The 15,859-nt window shown below is 36.8% G+C and overlaps 1 non-coding gene across 1 annotated transcript; it reads left to right on the top strand.

Annotated features, from left to right (window-relative positions):
* Window positions 1-14,125: 14,125 nt before the first annotated feature.
* TRNAL-CAA (transfer RNA leucine (anticodon CAA)) lies at window positions 14,126-14,250 on the top strand. Its single transcript has 2 exons — window positions 14,126-14,163; window positions 14,197-14,250. It is a non-coding gene; the product is annotated as a tRNA-Leu (tRNA).
* The last annotated feature ends 1,609 nt before the right edge of the window (window positions 14,251-15,859 follow it).

A 15,859-nucleotide genomic window follows, 5' to 3' on the forward strand; every position in this document is an offset into this window, starting at 1 on the left:
ACAGATAATTCTTCTGATTATGTCCCCTGTTTTGTGTAATATATAGCTTCTCCAATCAGTGCAAGAATCCAGGTTAACAGGAACTTTCATCAAGGAAAAGGATGTGTTAGTTTTGATCAAGGTGAGTTTTCAGATAGTAGGAATGTTTTTTTCATTGATATTGTTGGGTCATGCTGCCTTAATATGACTATAGAATTACAGCACTCGTCTCCATGGCCACACACCTTATTATTTATTCCAACTCGACTCTTACACAGAATAATATACTCAGCCAGGGCAAGGAGGGGCAGACCAAAGCTTCTCACACCTTAGTCTGAATTACTACTCTCTTGAAACTTCGTATGAGGAATCTTACACTCTTCATAAAAGAACTTTGATGAGAAATCTGTAAGCACAACAGAGACTATGGACATCAAAGATTAATATAAAGTTGTAAACATGAGAGGTGATTTGGTTTTGTAAGTGTGTCTTTATTGAGATTACTAGAATGATATTTCTGGAGTATAATTTTTAGAAAGTTTTGCAATATGCAAATGATGCATTTCTGTGATACTCTTCAAAACTTCTTTCCTGATTTGAAGTCTACCTAGACAGATGATTGGAACATTTCAGCTGAGGAAAGGACATGAGACTTGGCAAAGATATGATGCATGATTGATGTAGGCAACAGCACTAACATGACATAAGACAGGAGTACCATGAGAGGGCATGGAAAAGGGAACAGACAATTGTTCACTGACTTTTCTGACATAATCACAAGGTCATCAAATGGAAGCTGGATGTGGGAAAGTTCAGACCAGATGAGAAAAGCTACTATCTTCATTCTACTTGCATCTAAATTTGTGGAACTTGCTGCTGTTACTTCTCATGGATGTTTCCAGGGGCTCAAAATTGCAGTGAAAATGTTTGTAAAAATGCAGTTCAAAGTTTTTAAAGGAAATTACATTTCCCTTCAGCACTGAATATTGGGATGCATGGATGTGGTTATGGCTATTCTCATATTTTCAGATGCTTGTAAAATCTGTATGCATACTGAGACAGGTAACTGAGGGCACAAGGTTTTGCTTTGGCTCATTACTGTTTTCTGACATGTCTAGATTCTGATTATCGGAAAGAAGGGATGAACGAAGCTCCAGTTGACTTTGGGAAGTGTTACATATATTCTTCTTGAATCAAAATGAGGTCCAACATAGCATAATAATGTATTGAGGTTGAACTTTTGTTTAGGGGTTAGTTTTTACTTTTTATCTTAATACTAAGCAGGTTGGCAAAATTTTTTTAATCAAAACTGGGTTTTGAACACTGGGTAAAAAAAACGGGAGTTTCAAGTATTTCTACATCTAATGTTTTAGAAAGTGAGAATGGAAATTTATTGCCTTAATCACAGTGAAAACTGGAGTATTTTGGTCTTCAAATTTCTCTCTGGTATCCCACAGGATTTGTAGGGAGCCTGAGATGTGAACTTTTGCTTCTATAGGCAAGCTCCCTCAGGCTGACTTCTGTTATCATGCATTACAGACCTCTGGCTTCCACAGTAAATAATTTCTGTGAACTCAGAGGTGAGACAATGGTGAACTTTGGGATAGTTCAGTAAGAGTCTTGTTTAGAAGAGGTTGCTTTATGAAGTACCTGCACTGTAAACCCTTTAGTTTAGCTTGATGCCTTCTGAACAGAAATAGTTAGATCTCAGCTGAGATTTCTCCAAAGCTTCATAATTCCTGTGAATGTTTTTCATTTGAAAATTTTACCTTTTTTTTGTTGCTTCTTTATATTCATTGTAAAGATTTCTTGCACATGCTATTATTTCCTAAAACACTAGGCAGACTCACAGTAGTATTGTGTCTCTGCATTTAATTCAGTAGAGGAGAGCTGAAACAGAAATTATTACTGGCTCCTTTAGCCAACTTTCTGCTTCTGTGAGGTAAATATTTTTTTCTCTCTCTTATTCCTAATATCAATACCTTAAGAATATGAGGTTTATTTGAGGTAAAAGCAATGTCAGGAGCCCACAAAATCAAACCAGTGATTGACCAAACGTGATTAATCACAATGAAAAGGTAGTGAGGCATCCCTGCCCATGACGGGGGGGGGGGGGATGAAACTAGATGATATTAAGGTCTTTTCCAACCCTAGCTATTCTATGATTCTATGATTCTATTTTAGTAGTCTTTAACTCAGGAAAGTTGAATTATCAGAAAAGAAAATTAAGTTCTATGTATTGTACAAGCCTGGAAAAATAAAGAAATTATCACATCTGAAAAAATGTACCTTCATAAAACAATTTGGAAATAACAGTTAGATGACCGCCAAAAAGTATACCGTGGCGCATATATAAAACATTACATTAAATACAGAATTAGGTATGTTTAAGTTTTTTGTATATAATTATCTCTTTGGGGTTGGCAGTGTTGTTTAGAACAAAAATTTTTGAGAGGTATTTTTTAATTAAACCCAGAATTACCCTCTCCATCTAATGCTGTTGGCTATCTTTTCCTTTGAATTTCTTCATAGCACATCTTATAAGCAAATGCTTATTTAGTCAAATAAATACTTCTATGAATGTTAGTCAATCAATAGTAAATAAAGCATCAATTTTCACAGAGACAATAACCATAATCTTTCTCTCTAGCTATAATTTAAACTGACTGTGGTCTGTGGTTGAAATGACATGCTGATTCACAGAGAAATTACTCTTGACCTTAGAAGTATGGTTGTAAAATTGCATTTTAAATCTGTGAAGCATTTTTGTTGCTTTTTTTTTATCAAAAGGTTAATGAAACAACATCTTATATATTGCAATTTAGGACATAGGATTCAGTATGAATCCACTAGAAAGAATTAGAAGAATTTTTGCTTTAGAAAAAGAATCATCTGGTGAAGTCAGTTTTATTACTTCCACAGTATTTAAATAAATGGTAGCCAGATGGCAGTTCACATCTTTCCAGGAACATCCAGAATCAGAATTTCTATTGATATCAATAGTCTTTACTGCAATAAACCAGCTCTCCTCTTCTAACTTCCACATGAAACAGAATAACATTTAGCTCCTGAATTATCATCAGTCTGATGTGAGTCACTTTTGAGGATGCATCTGGAGTTTGGAGTCATGTTTTAGATGTTCTGGCAGTGGATTGAGTCCATCATTTAACATTTGAGAGTTATTGAAGATGTGGAATGTGCCAGTGGAATGTGTTAGTATCAAAATTTTATTATAACAAGCCAGAAATGGGAATTATTGCAGCCCAGATAGAGACAGAAAGTTGGTGTTCTGCAGAAACAGTTCCTCCTTAGAAGAACAATGAAGTATCTAGTGTCACTGGTCTTGCTCTGTCTCAAAGTTCTGTGTGTGTGCACAGCCGTATAAAGCTACACACATGTACAACTGAGAATGCAAATAGATCTACACATTCATATACATTTATACACTAAACATGAACATTGTATGTCCATTTGTACTCCATTCACCTAATCATTTTACTTCCTCACTTTCCGTATGTTTCTTTCTTGACAGAGGCTTTATTTTTCCCCTTTGAGATATTGTAATTGTTTTCTGAAAAATCCCTGGAAAAATCAAAAGCCATCATGAACCCTACACGCTATGAGATGATCAGATATTATAGCACCTAATATCAGTGCTGAGGACAAATTCAACACTGTGCAATTGCTGGTATGGAAATAAATGGACCAAATAATTCCATGCTCTAACAAAACCACTTTTCTTTTTTTGTTACTTTCTTTTGTCAGCCCCATGCCCAATACTCCACATTCAATCATGAGTCATAACAAATGTGAGTTTGCTTACACGGTAAATGACAGTGATGGTTATGGTTGTTATTTTAGGGATTTCCTTTTTCTTCAGTATGATTCTGACAATTACAATAATTCAGCAATTTACTTCAAACTTTAAGGAATCTTTGGAGAGGAAAAGTAACCTTTAACATAGAAATGCTAGAGAAGAACACAAGTCACACAGTGGCATTATGATACACTTTTAGAGATCAGATTTTTAAAGGGCATTAGGTTCACACAATGGTGAGGTTAAGCTCTAACCCACAGGGAATTTTTCAGTAAACTAGTGAAAATATAGATCAACTATTCAATACTACTTTCGTGCTGTGGAGATACCAAATTGCGCATAGACCTATAAAACCAGCATACTGCATCAAGCGTTGCTTACCAATCATGTAAATAAGAACATCATAAATCTGAGTTTGAAAAGTAAGGAAATGGCATACGTGATACATCACTTAAACTGTTTCAGCACTGTTAAGAACATGAAAAAATGACTGGCAGAGGAACTGAAGGTTAGGTAATGCTCTCAAATGAACAACAACTAGAGTTGCCGTGAAGTATTCACAGTAGTGAAGAACTGTTCACTTGTGCTGGGGCTGAGGACAAGTCACTTATCTTCTCCAGTGTCATTTCTTTGTTCACACCATGGAGTTATTGAGATGGCTTGCTTCTAAAACTGCCTACAGAAATGGCAATAGAACTATATTCCAATGAAATCAAAACATAGTAGAAATTTTAGAACTCTGTAAATATGTTTATTTGAGGAAAGCAAAGGAAAAGCACTGTGAGAAAGCCTAAAAACCCGACCATATCTATATATGTTGATTTTGTTACATCTTGATGAAATGTTTGGACTTGGCGTTTGAAGTAATTTTTAAGCTTTCAAGTGGTGTCAATTCATTTGCCCTGTGCTTTTGGTTTTCTATTTTTAGACTCCCCTAGAATCAGGACAAAAAACAAATGGACCACTAACAAGACCTTCATGTCTTCATGGCCAGTCTCACCAGTTATATAGTTAAAGATTATTCACCTGTAAACTTCATTCACCACTTTTTTAGCACAATGGTATTAAAAAAAGCACATAGATTTTGAGGAACGGCATTAACATATAGGCCTCTAGGGTTTTTATTCAGAGGTCTAGGAGAAGAAAGACTTTGGTCACATTTCTTCAATGTATTAAGTACCCCTGTACCCAAATGCAGAATCAGATCATTTCTACCAATATTGATCTTAACACATAACTAGTTCCATGTGTCAAGAAACCTTGCAAGACTGTAATCTCAAACTTGGAACTTTAACAACTAAATAAATAGGATATGATAGGGGAGGGTTTTCTATTCCTTTTTCTTTCAGTAGTTCTCTATTCAAATTTTGAACTGTACTATATATTCCTTATGTCATTTTCATTGCCTGTATTCTGTATGCAGGCCCTCACCTTGCTGGTATCCGGAGTATAAACTATGTCTGGAAAATGCACTTTAGGATTAATAGGCATTTCCACCTCCATTATTTTCCATAAATAAAAATTTCTTTGGCAGAAACTAAGGAAAATGTTCTTCTAGAGAGAATTTCACAGAGGATTTTCTTTACAGGTAAGATGAATCAGGAAACAGATAGAATATTCAGAGTTAAGACCAAGAACAATTAGATCAATTTATCTAAAGCAGTGATTTTTAGCCCAACACCTATGACCTTTAGAAATTAATGAATTAGTCTGAAGGGCTCTGCAAGAAGTAGTTAATAAAAGAAAGCCCTCTGTGTGATATCTAAAATCCACTATATGGTGATATACACCTTAAAAAAAAATTAGAAACCAGAAACTGCGAGAGGTTGAAAACCTGTGATTAAAAACAACAACAGCAAAAAAAAATACCAAAGCTTTAAAATAATCTGAAATCTCTTCTCTGGTGATAGAAGAATACAGATGTACAAGTATTAAAATGAATTTATAGAATGTCACTTATTTTGACAACATGCATGAATGAATATATCCTTTCAGAAACAGCATTTGTGCCACTCCATGGTGAACTTTGCACTATTTTCTTCCAAGAACAGTGGGAATCGAAAATGGGTCCATCGTTTAACGTGCTTTTTCTCACTAATAACCAACTAACTAAATACTTTTAGGTGTGTTTGCTTTTTCTTTGTATCATTTATATGAAAGTATTAAGCATGCAGTGCCTAATGATAGAACTGTCTCTATGGAACTGAAGCAAATGCAATACAGGGCACAGATCAAAGCTGAATTATCTGACAAGATGTATTCCTAGAGAGTTAACACCCTGCAAGCGTTGCGTGGTATCAGAGGTATATAAAGGTCTTGCTTTAATCTCATACTAATATTTAGAGAGTGTTTCAAGTCAGCAATACACAAACCTGAGTGAGTGCTGCTGAAAATAGATACCTGATTGTCTTGAGAATTGATTCAGAACATTCAGAATCCTGTGTTGGTTTATTGGTCCTGGGAATACTGCTAATTCTAGATTAATGAAATTATTATCTTTCCAGTAGAGATAAAAAGAAGCAACTTCTAAAAGATACTCAAAGACAAACCTTTTGAAATACCACATCATGGTGTTTTCTTTCCTGGCTGCAGGTTTACAGCTCACACTGACATTAACGAATGCTGCAGATGGGTTCAGTGAGAGCACAGCTATCTATCCAGGCAAAAACTCGGGAAGTGTGTTAGAACCAAGATATGTTTAAGGTAAAGCTGTGTTAAGAGCTTCACAGACAATTAATTAAGCATGAACTGGAAAAAGGGTCAAGTATTCGAAGACCTGAAAATAAATTGGGCATAAAACTCAGTAGATTTCAATCTAATCTCTTGCAAATCCAAATCTGAGTGCTCACAGTGCAAAGACGCACATCATCCTCATACATTTCTGATGTGGAATGTTTTGTTTGAGCAAAAGAAAGAATTTGAATGTAAAATAATGAAAATAATGACCTTCCAAAGACAGCTAGTCTATTCCTCTGCTCTCTGAAGCTTGCCCCTGTAAATTCACTAGACATACCCTTTCATTAAAGATGAGAGGATTGTTTTTTCAGTCAGACCACTTGAGAATGTGAGCTAATCCATGTTAAACTGCCATGAAAATTTAAAAGAAGTCACGTTGGCACTCCATGATCTTTTTATACCTTTGTGCTCTCTCCCATTTTCCACTCCTGCATTCTGACTTATATGTGTGGATTCTTACGTTAACAGCTCAGTTTCCCTGTTCAAAACATACATGCTTTGTAGATGTGTTTCGTACACGTAATGCCTTCAGAAAGGTGGGTCGCTCCAGTGGGTATCCTAAGTCAGGTTTCCAAACAGACTGCCTTGGATACTTCTTAGTATTGACTGTGGGTACAATTTTAACTTCTAGCTTAAATTAGGAGTTTCTTTTAGAAACCTTGCTTGGTGACATCATCAAGTATTTTAACTGATAAGTGTTTAATCTAGAGTTTTTTAAAGAGTATATATATAAAAGATAATCTCTACATTTCCAGTGTCTGAAAATTGTAGCCCTACTTTTATAAATAATTGCAAAGTTTGTAAGAAGTCTTGAGAACTAGGTAAAATATTGTACTCATATCTGCACTCCTGAAAGAGTGGGAAGTATAGAAACATATTTATGCTGAATAGCTCAAGGCTTTTGTGGTAGGAATCATCTTGCCTCATTTTAGAAATCCACATTGCAGAGGTCTGTATATGAGCTAGATGTTCCCATCTCTGTTATAGTCAATACATTTGATCAATTCAATTAGATAGGATTACGTGAGATGAATCCTACCCTTAACTTAACTATATTTAAGTTTTTAATACACCCCTGAAGCTATCTTTTCATATGCAAAATAAGGGAGCTTCTGCCTCACACAAGTGCTTAGGAGAAGAGCCAGAAGTCTGCCCATGGCCATATTGAAAGCCATTTACTGTTCATGCCCCTAGGTCACCACAAGCCACATCTTGGGACCATGGGGAGTATTGTTCACCCTTCAAACCTCTTCAAAACAATCTCATTTTCTCTTCCAACAACTTAAGAATTGCTATACTAAAGGTTCTTCCAATTCAATCTACTGACAGCACACTGCAGGAGATACTTGAAATATAAGCAATAAGGATATACAGAGTGATTGATTCAAACTGACATGCCTTTGCCTTTCTTACAAAAAAACAGATTCACCCTTTATGTCTCAATTTGGGACACAAGAAGTCTGAAATCTCAAAAAATACCCACAAGACAGGAATTTCAGTTGTTTCTGGCATAATCCTGTCCTGAACTCTATTAGATCCTCCTGAAGAGAATTCCTTTAATTGACTCTTTTTTTTGACAAGTCATATCATTTTAAATTACCATACTTCTGTCATGTTGCTCATTAAATAGGAGATATGATGATAAAGTAGATGCAGCTAATTAGCAACGAATACCTTATTTATGGCTTCTTAAAAAGATGAGTAACCTGTAAGTTAACATTGTTGGGGAATCAATTTTTAATTGGATGTGGTTTTACTGCATTTTGCACTACCTCGAAAGTTTAAAATAGCCATTTCTTACTTGAAAGATCTGAAAGCTCACCTCTCAGACATGGCAAAACAGGGAAAAATAAGGGTATGCTTCTCTAAACAGTATTTGGATCACTGGAACCTGAGAGTTCTCAATAAACTGCATAATGAAATCTAAAAGCACTATATCAGCAAATAAGCATATGCTCAACCTTAAATCTGGGACAGATTACAAACATAATAAAGTGCCTTGTTACTTAAATCTGGTTTTCTCCCCGCAACGTCCAAAGAATTGCCATATTGAGAAAGGCTGAAGTTTTTTCCTAATCCAATATACCTCTTGAGAACAGGAGATACTTGGATCATGAAAGAAATAGGCATATGCAAACAGATTCTCTGGGGAGATTCTCTTTGCAGCCAGCTGTTCATGGACTTTCTGAATAATGGTTTATGCATGCAGTTGTGTTTACCTGTCAAAAGGATGGACCAATTTTACAAGAACGTGCAGAATCCTTTTCTAATCCATTTAAAATTTCATGGGAACTTCCTGGTAATTTGCTACGTTTTTCTATGTACATTTATCTACAGTTTGATTTAAAAATTCCCTTACTATTTGTTAAACAATACATACAGCTCACCGTGCATAAAAAGAAGCTGGAAAGATACCTTGCTTTCTTGTGTTATGACTAACAATGTCTAACGACCAATAATGAATTTTACTCCCTGCTATGACCTTACGGTCTTTTTTTTCTCCTGCATTTTCAGCAGTTGAATTAACATTTATAATATCTTAGAAAGAAAACTGAACATGTACAACATCCACGTCAATATCTTATAAAAGGCACGTATTTTTTACATATAGACACATAATACCACACAGATATATATATGTATGTATGTATGTATTAGTTCGACTTACCAAACCCAATAGTTTTATTACTTCCTTTCCTGGTTATTCCAGCAAGATCAGACAGTAACACCAAATATAAGGAGATTAGTTTTACTCAAGTATCTTTGACTATGCTCAATCATTTATACTTTCTGTGGGATGTGATAACACTGCTTCTAGTTTTATACTTTAAAATCAGTATATAGAAGTTCTATGTAACAAATAAAATGTGAGGACCATGTAATTTATCAAATCCTGCAGTGTCTCAAATCATTTCAGCATCACGAAAAAGATCATACTGTAAATATGTTTATTTTTCATTTGAATTAAGTTACTATCACTATTAATATTTTAGACGTCATAAATATTTTAGTAGGTTTTCTTTATGTTTATAGACTATTGAAGCTGATGCATAATTTAAGGAGAAAAAATATAAATATATAGGTTCTTATTAAAGCACATAGTCTTAGCCTCTGAAAATGTCCATGAGCATTTTCTGTGAAGATTATTCTATATGAAGTTTATCTTTTCTCTTTACATGTTTACCTTACTTGATTTAATAATTAAATTTGATGGGAAAAATCTTTTGCAAATCTGAGGTTTGAAAGATTTATTATAAGAGAAACAATGCATCACAAGAGACAAATGGGTGAAATTGAGAGACCAGCTTTCTCAGTGGAGTCATGTTTGCACAGTTCCTAAGGGAGGAAGGAATCCTTCCTCCTTAAACACACTGTGTTTCCACCAGAACCAGTTATCTTCCTTACGGAATCCCTCTTATATTACACTTTCTTTTTCGTTCTTCTTACCACAACAAAATAGCAATAGCTCCAGGGTTAAAACATAGGGAGATCTTCTGCCTATTTCTGAATCCATGTGTCCACTTGACCTCCAAGCCGTGACTTTGGTTGCCAGATCTTCAAACATCCAACTGTTTCCCCTCACTCCCCAACCCAATGTGTTATAGAAACTAAAACATTTCCAGATTAACCGGTGCCTTAGCCTTTATAAAGGCAGGAAACAAAAAGACTCCTAGAATTTCTAACTGACTGCCCAATCTAGCCAGACTTGACTTATGTCTTTTTCTCCCCCTTTCTTTTGTTGTTTTTTTTTTCCCTAGCTCAGTCTAAATAGGACTACTGCAATGTCTGGGTTCCAGTATGGCCATGGTCTTTCCAGGTGTGCTGTCTGTTCAGGGATTAATTATTTTCTTATACTGATTATGTTAAGAGTAATGAAAATGAAATCCATCAAACCAGCTCTTCAAATTCTCTTCCTTATGTCCATCTAAACACTATTGTAGAAATATAACCATGGGCTGGAAAAAGGATTCCTCTTTCTGCCTGGCATTCATTCTTAAAGTGCCACAACTTAAAGCACCTTTACCTGTCTCCTGGTTTTCCCTGTGTCCTTTCTATATATCCATAATAGGGAGAAACAGTTTTATCACCCTGACCTTAGCAGTATCACCTCTCATCTACTTAAGTGGGAGCATCAACAATTTTTCCTAATATCCTAATAGGTTTTGTATGACCTGACTCTGCAATCATCAAAGATTGCTTTCTCATTTCATATCTTTTCTATTCCAAATGGTAGGTGATTTCTATCTAAACTGTAATTAACTGCACAACTACTGTACCTAGAAATATAGCAGGCTCTAAATGGATAGTTGAGTGCATCTCAGTGGCTAACTATACCAAAGGGGTTTGCTTCATGATACACTTGTGAGAAAGGAAAAATATTCCAATTCCCATTTTTAAAAAGATTGTTGCAGAGAGTGATTAATCATAGAAGAACACTCAAGGAGTGAACCCAGTTATCAACTTCCAGTAGGATGACTGATTTTTCTAGGATTTATTCAAAGGTTATATTACATAACAAACTCAGTGGCTTTTTAGAAAATTATTTTGGCAAAATAGACCTGGACTTAATATAGAAAAAAGCTTGGGTAAAGCAACAGAGAAAAAAAACAACAATCACAACTGTAAGAAAGCTTATTCAGCCTTGCCAATATAATTTCCTTAAAATTACACTATATTATCTTTTATTTGCTGCATATTTACAATGCATTATCTGTTACTATCTATTATATATTTAAAATACTTTTATATTTATCCCATGTTAAAATAGCGTCATTTTTTTTTACTCACTTGAAACTTTAGTCTGTTAAAGAGTGTGCCACATTTCCATGTGACACCACACTGTAGCTGAAATAGGGTTGACTTTCTCTAACATGCTATAGACTGGAAACAGTCTTCATATAACATACTGCACCTGTTCTCTAAAGATATTATGATGTGATGCATCACACCTTCAGATCCAGTATGTGAAATGCATTTTGATACCCAATCCTGCGATGCGAACAAAATCCAGAAGCACTTGAGCCTCAAGCCTCCTTATATTACCTTTTCTGTGATACCACATTACTGCACAAGATCGATTCTCTTCAGAAATAATCACTTCAGTCCAACAAGCCAGGACGTTTTTCTCCTGTTCTATTTTCTTTAATGCTTAATGTCTAACTTCAGACTATAAACAATGCCAAAGCAGATCCTTTGATTCCATACAATAGATATTCAGATTTTTTTTAATATATCAAAATGTGCTGATTTCCTGTAGATGGAATATTATTCTTTTAACTCACTTCTAAATCCCACTTTTTGTAAGATGCATTCAAATTTCACAAAAGGTATGATAATTACAAGACAAAAATTAATAATTGCACTACATGCACATAGAGAAAACAGTGCTTTCCTCTGACTTATAATTCCATGGATTTTAGAATGACTGTCTTTGGACATAAATCAGCTATCCCAAGCTACTTTTGCAGCAGATATTTAGAGTGATTTTCTTTCCATATTTCCTTCACACCATACTTATATTTTATTATCGTGTGTATGGCTGAAAAAAAGAGCACAGGATCTCATTACTTCCTCTATTTTTCATAATCTTATAAAAAATGCATTCACCTCTGGCCAAACTAAGTGAATCGAGTCATTTTCTGAACTGATTGTTCACTGTCCTTTACCTTCAGGGTCATTTACAGGAAAGCAATATAAGACTAAACTTGCTGGAGCTGCAGGGCACTGTTACATCTTCTTGTGGTGTGTAGCTCACTGCTTGAAGTACAGAATACTGAGGAAAACAAGAATAATTTATTTTTTTTCCCCATTAAAAAGAAATTGTTATTCCAGTTGTATGTTGACTATAAAATCCTAAAATTGATTATAGCCTCTTACTTCATTCCTTTGCAATGGGATGTTTGATGATGCGCTGATCTTTTTTCTCAAAAGCACAAAATTGTTTTTCTATTAGAGCTACTCTTCTATGTTTCCAGTAAGTAGCTAAATGCACACTTCTTTTTCCTTCTATTGTTTCCTTCATACAGAAATAAATTGACCACCCCCCATCAACTGCCCATGGAAGATTTATCTTTAACACAGTCAAACTCAGGGTTAATTTCTGGAGGAACTCTTTGGGAAGAAAGAGAAGGTGATGTCTTTGCTGGATGAGAGCTGATGAATTTTCAACAAGACTTTTCACTGCAGCTTGGCAGGATGTGTCACTCCCTGGACTACATTGGTTTGTAGTGAAAGAAAAGTCCCCGTGAAGGCGAAGGAACAGACCATACTCCTCAATGTGATTGATAGTTAGATGTGAGTCAAGGAGTGCAATCAATCATTGATTGTGTATTGTTGACTGCACACAAAATGTTCAATATCACCTGACATAAATATCTTTGGATTATTAAAATAATATTTAAAGTATTTAAAGTGAATTCATCACCAGTATCTGTTGTTATAAATGGAAAAATATACAGAAAAAGGGCAGCACAAAACAGCATAAAATTTGACACATCTGGAGTGTGTCCCTAAACAGAAAGACCTAGAATTTCCATTTGTGAGAACGTTTTGAATTGAGACAAACTTTGAATATATACTGATTGGGGCAAAAATGCATTCTGTCATTGGCAAAAGCAAACTGCCTCTAGATGCAACTTTAAGGACTTTTCTTTGCTTTAGACTCAAAGTAAAATCTCCTGAGATATGGAAATTATAGCAATAAGTCACCACAGCTGATGAACTTCAGCAAAGGTAAAACCTGGGATTTGGAAGATTAAAAGCAGAAGAAAAACGTTCTCTGCATCACAAATGCTAAAATGCATTTACTTGGAAAACTAATTGAAAACAAAGAAGCAATTGGTGCTGCCTCATGAAACATTCTCTACAAGTTAAACCTGATCTGAATGTATCCCTCAACATGCAGTTTCTCAAAATCAGCTTCTTTTTACAAACACATTTTAATATAAGTTTTATTATATATAATTCTGATTTTTTTTTCAACTCAGAAGTTTCATAGATAGAAACAGACATGGTGAACATGGGGAAACAAGGCTTACTATTGCTTATTTTTAATCGGGGTTAAATCAGCAAGATTGCATTCCTCACCAAGGGATTTCCCATGGACAAAGTTTCTTGCAGGTATTAGAAAAAAATGCATGTGGAGAAGGCATCAGTGGCTACTACATCATAAGCTTTAGGAAGAGCATTAGCGCATTAGCTTTGAGATTCATCTTGCCTCACTTTAAATATCAAGAGTTTAAATGTCAAAGTTTTCACCACTGAGAACGAAGATGTGCATCCTTTAAGGGATTTTCCACGTTTCTTATCAAACTGGGGATAAATACAGGAAATCTGCATATACTTGACTTTAATTCTCCCAATTTAATAAATGGGAAACCAGTAGTTTCCTGGACCCATAATGCTTGTGCTAGTATCTGAATTGCCTTTATTACTTTCTTTCTCCCTTTGCCTTCCTCCTGTTTGGGTTTATACATTTATGGCATTTTGCCTTCAACTACAAAAAAACATTGTGAAGAAGAGCCATCACACTGAAATCTCCTGAGGAGATTAACAATTAAATATACCAAGTGTCCTGGGTTCCGCAGTAGCAGTGTCAGGATGGCCGAGTGGTCTAAGGCGCCAGACTCAAGGCGGTGTAAGCCTTCCCATAGCGGGGTTGGGTATTCTGGTCTCCGTATGGAGGCGTGGGTTCGAATCCCACTTCTTTTAAAAGAACTGTCGTGGTTTAAACCCAGTCAGGTAGCTTGTTCACTCACTCCCAGTGAGTGGTGCCGAGCTGACAACAATCGAGGTCCGTGTCCGTCTCCCCCCCCTGTCCGTCTTCCCGGAGGAACGGGGAGGAGGATCGAGAGAGTGCAACTCCTACGGGTTTGCAACAAATCACCACCGCTACTATCAGCTACAACAATGATAAGGGAAAATAACAAGGGAAAGAATACGATACCACCGGCCAAGAGAAAAATAACTCCCACCCCTTGACGTGCTGTGGTATGGAACCTCCCCGGGTCAGGCGCCCCGTCTCTGCTTCCTCACAGCCTCCCCTCCTCCCTGGCAGAGCATGAGCCTCACAGAGTCCTTGGCCAAACCTAAACATCACTATCAGCTCTGTTCCCAAGCTGAAAGTCAAAACACTGCACTGCACCAGCTACCAAGAAGGGGAAAAATGAGTGCTACTGCTGAACCCAGGACATTATCCACCCCTTATTCCATACCATTCACGTCATGCCCGGGGTGGGGGGTAACTGGGAATTACCCGGAAGGACAGGGGCTTCCGGGTGGAGCTCGTTTCTCTTGGCCGGTGGTATCGTATTCTCTTCCCTTGTTATTTTCCCTTATCATTGTTGTAGCTGATAGTAGCGGTGGTGATTTGTTGCTGGACAGCCATGAGTGGCAGGGTGTGTGGGATAGTATGGGCAAGTATCTAGGTCAGTGGGCCCCTCCAGTATTTTGGAATTTCACTACCGAACAACTGCAAAATCCAGAAGAATTAGTAAAACACTTAAATGAGGTGTGTGGTCATTCTGGCCATACCAGAGATGGACAAATCACGGCAACGTGCTGGGGCTTGGCCTATGCTTACAGGGCCTTGTTCAACACTATCCAGCGCCTTCAAAAGGAAAAGAATGTCGGCGGATCTGAGGGCAAAGCAACAGTCGCTACTCAAACTTTGGCTGCAATGAACAGCACAGCTGTCCCAGTGGCAAGTACAGCAGCTGCTCAAACTTCAACTGCAACAGACAGCGCGGTTACCCCAGCTCCAAGCACAGTAGCTACACCACCCCCAGTAACAAGTACAGTTGCTACTCAAACCGTGATAATCACTGCAGCCAAACCAGAGGACCAATTCGTACCAATATCAGTTGCCCCTGTACGCAAGAGAACAAGCAAAAAGGAGGCAAAAAGGGTGAAGCGAGATGAAGAACCAATGAATTCACCACCCGGTCCAGAATCTGATCAGGAGTCATCATCACATGACGAAGAAGAAGAAGAAGAGGTAACTTCTCGACCTCGGACTTCAACCGAGCTGCGGAATATGCGAAAAGATTTTACCCGTCAACCAGGGGAGCACATCATCACCTGGTTACTCCGATGATGGGACAATGGGGCTGATGGTCACGAACTAGAAGGTACAGAAGCCAAGCAGCTGGGATCACTTGCTAGAAAAGGGGGGGAAGTGAGCGAACGAGTTACCTGACTGGGTTTAAACCACGACACCAAGACATCTCCCATTTCTTTCTGGGATGGAGTGACAAAGCAAAGAGGCGTGAGCAAATTAACATGAAAACAGGAGATAAAAGGACGGATGGATTCATAAGAGTAGAAGGA

The sequence above is a fragment of the Pezoporus occidentalis genome, unplaced genomic scaffold (genome assembly GCF_034315485.1).
Source record: "Pezoporus occidentalis ecotype Australia unplaced genomic scaffold, CSIRO_AGI_Poc_V1 ctg63, whole genome shotgun sequence".
NCBI lineage: Eukaryota > Metazoa > Chordata > Aves > Psittaciformes > Psittacidae > Pezoporus > Pezoporus occidentalis.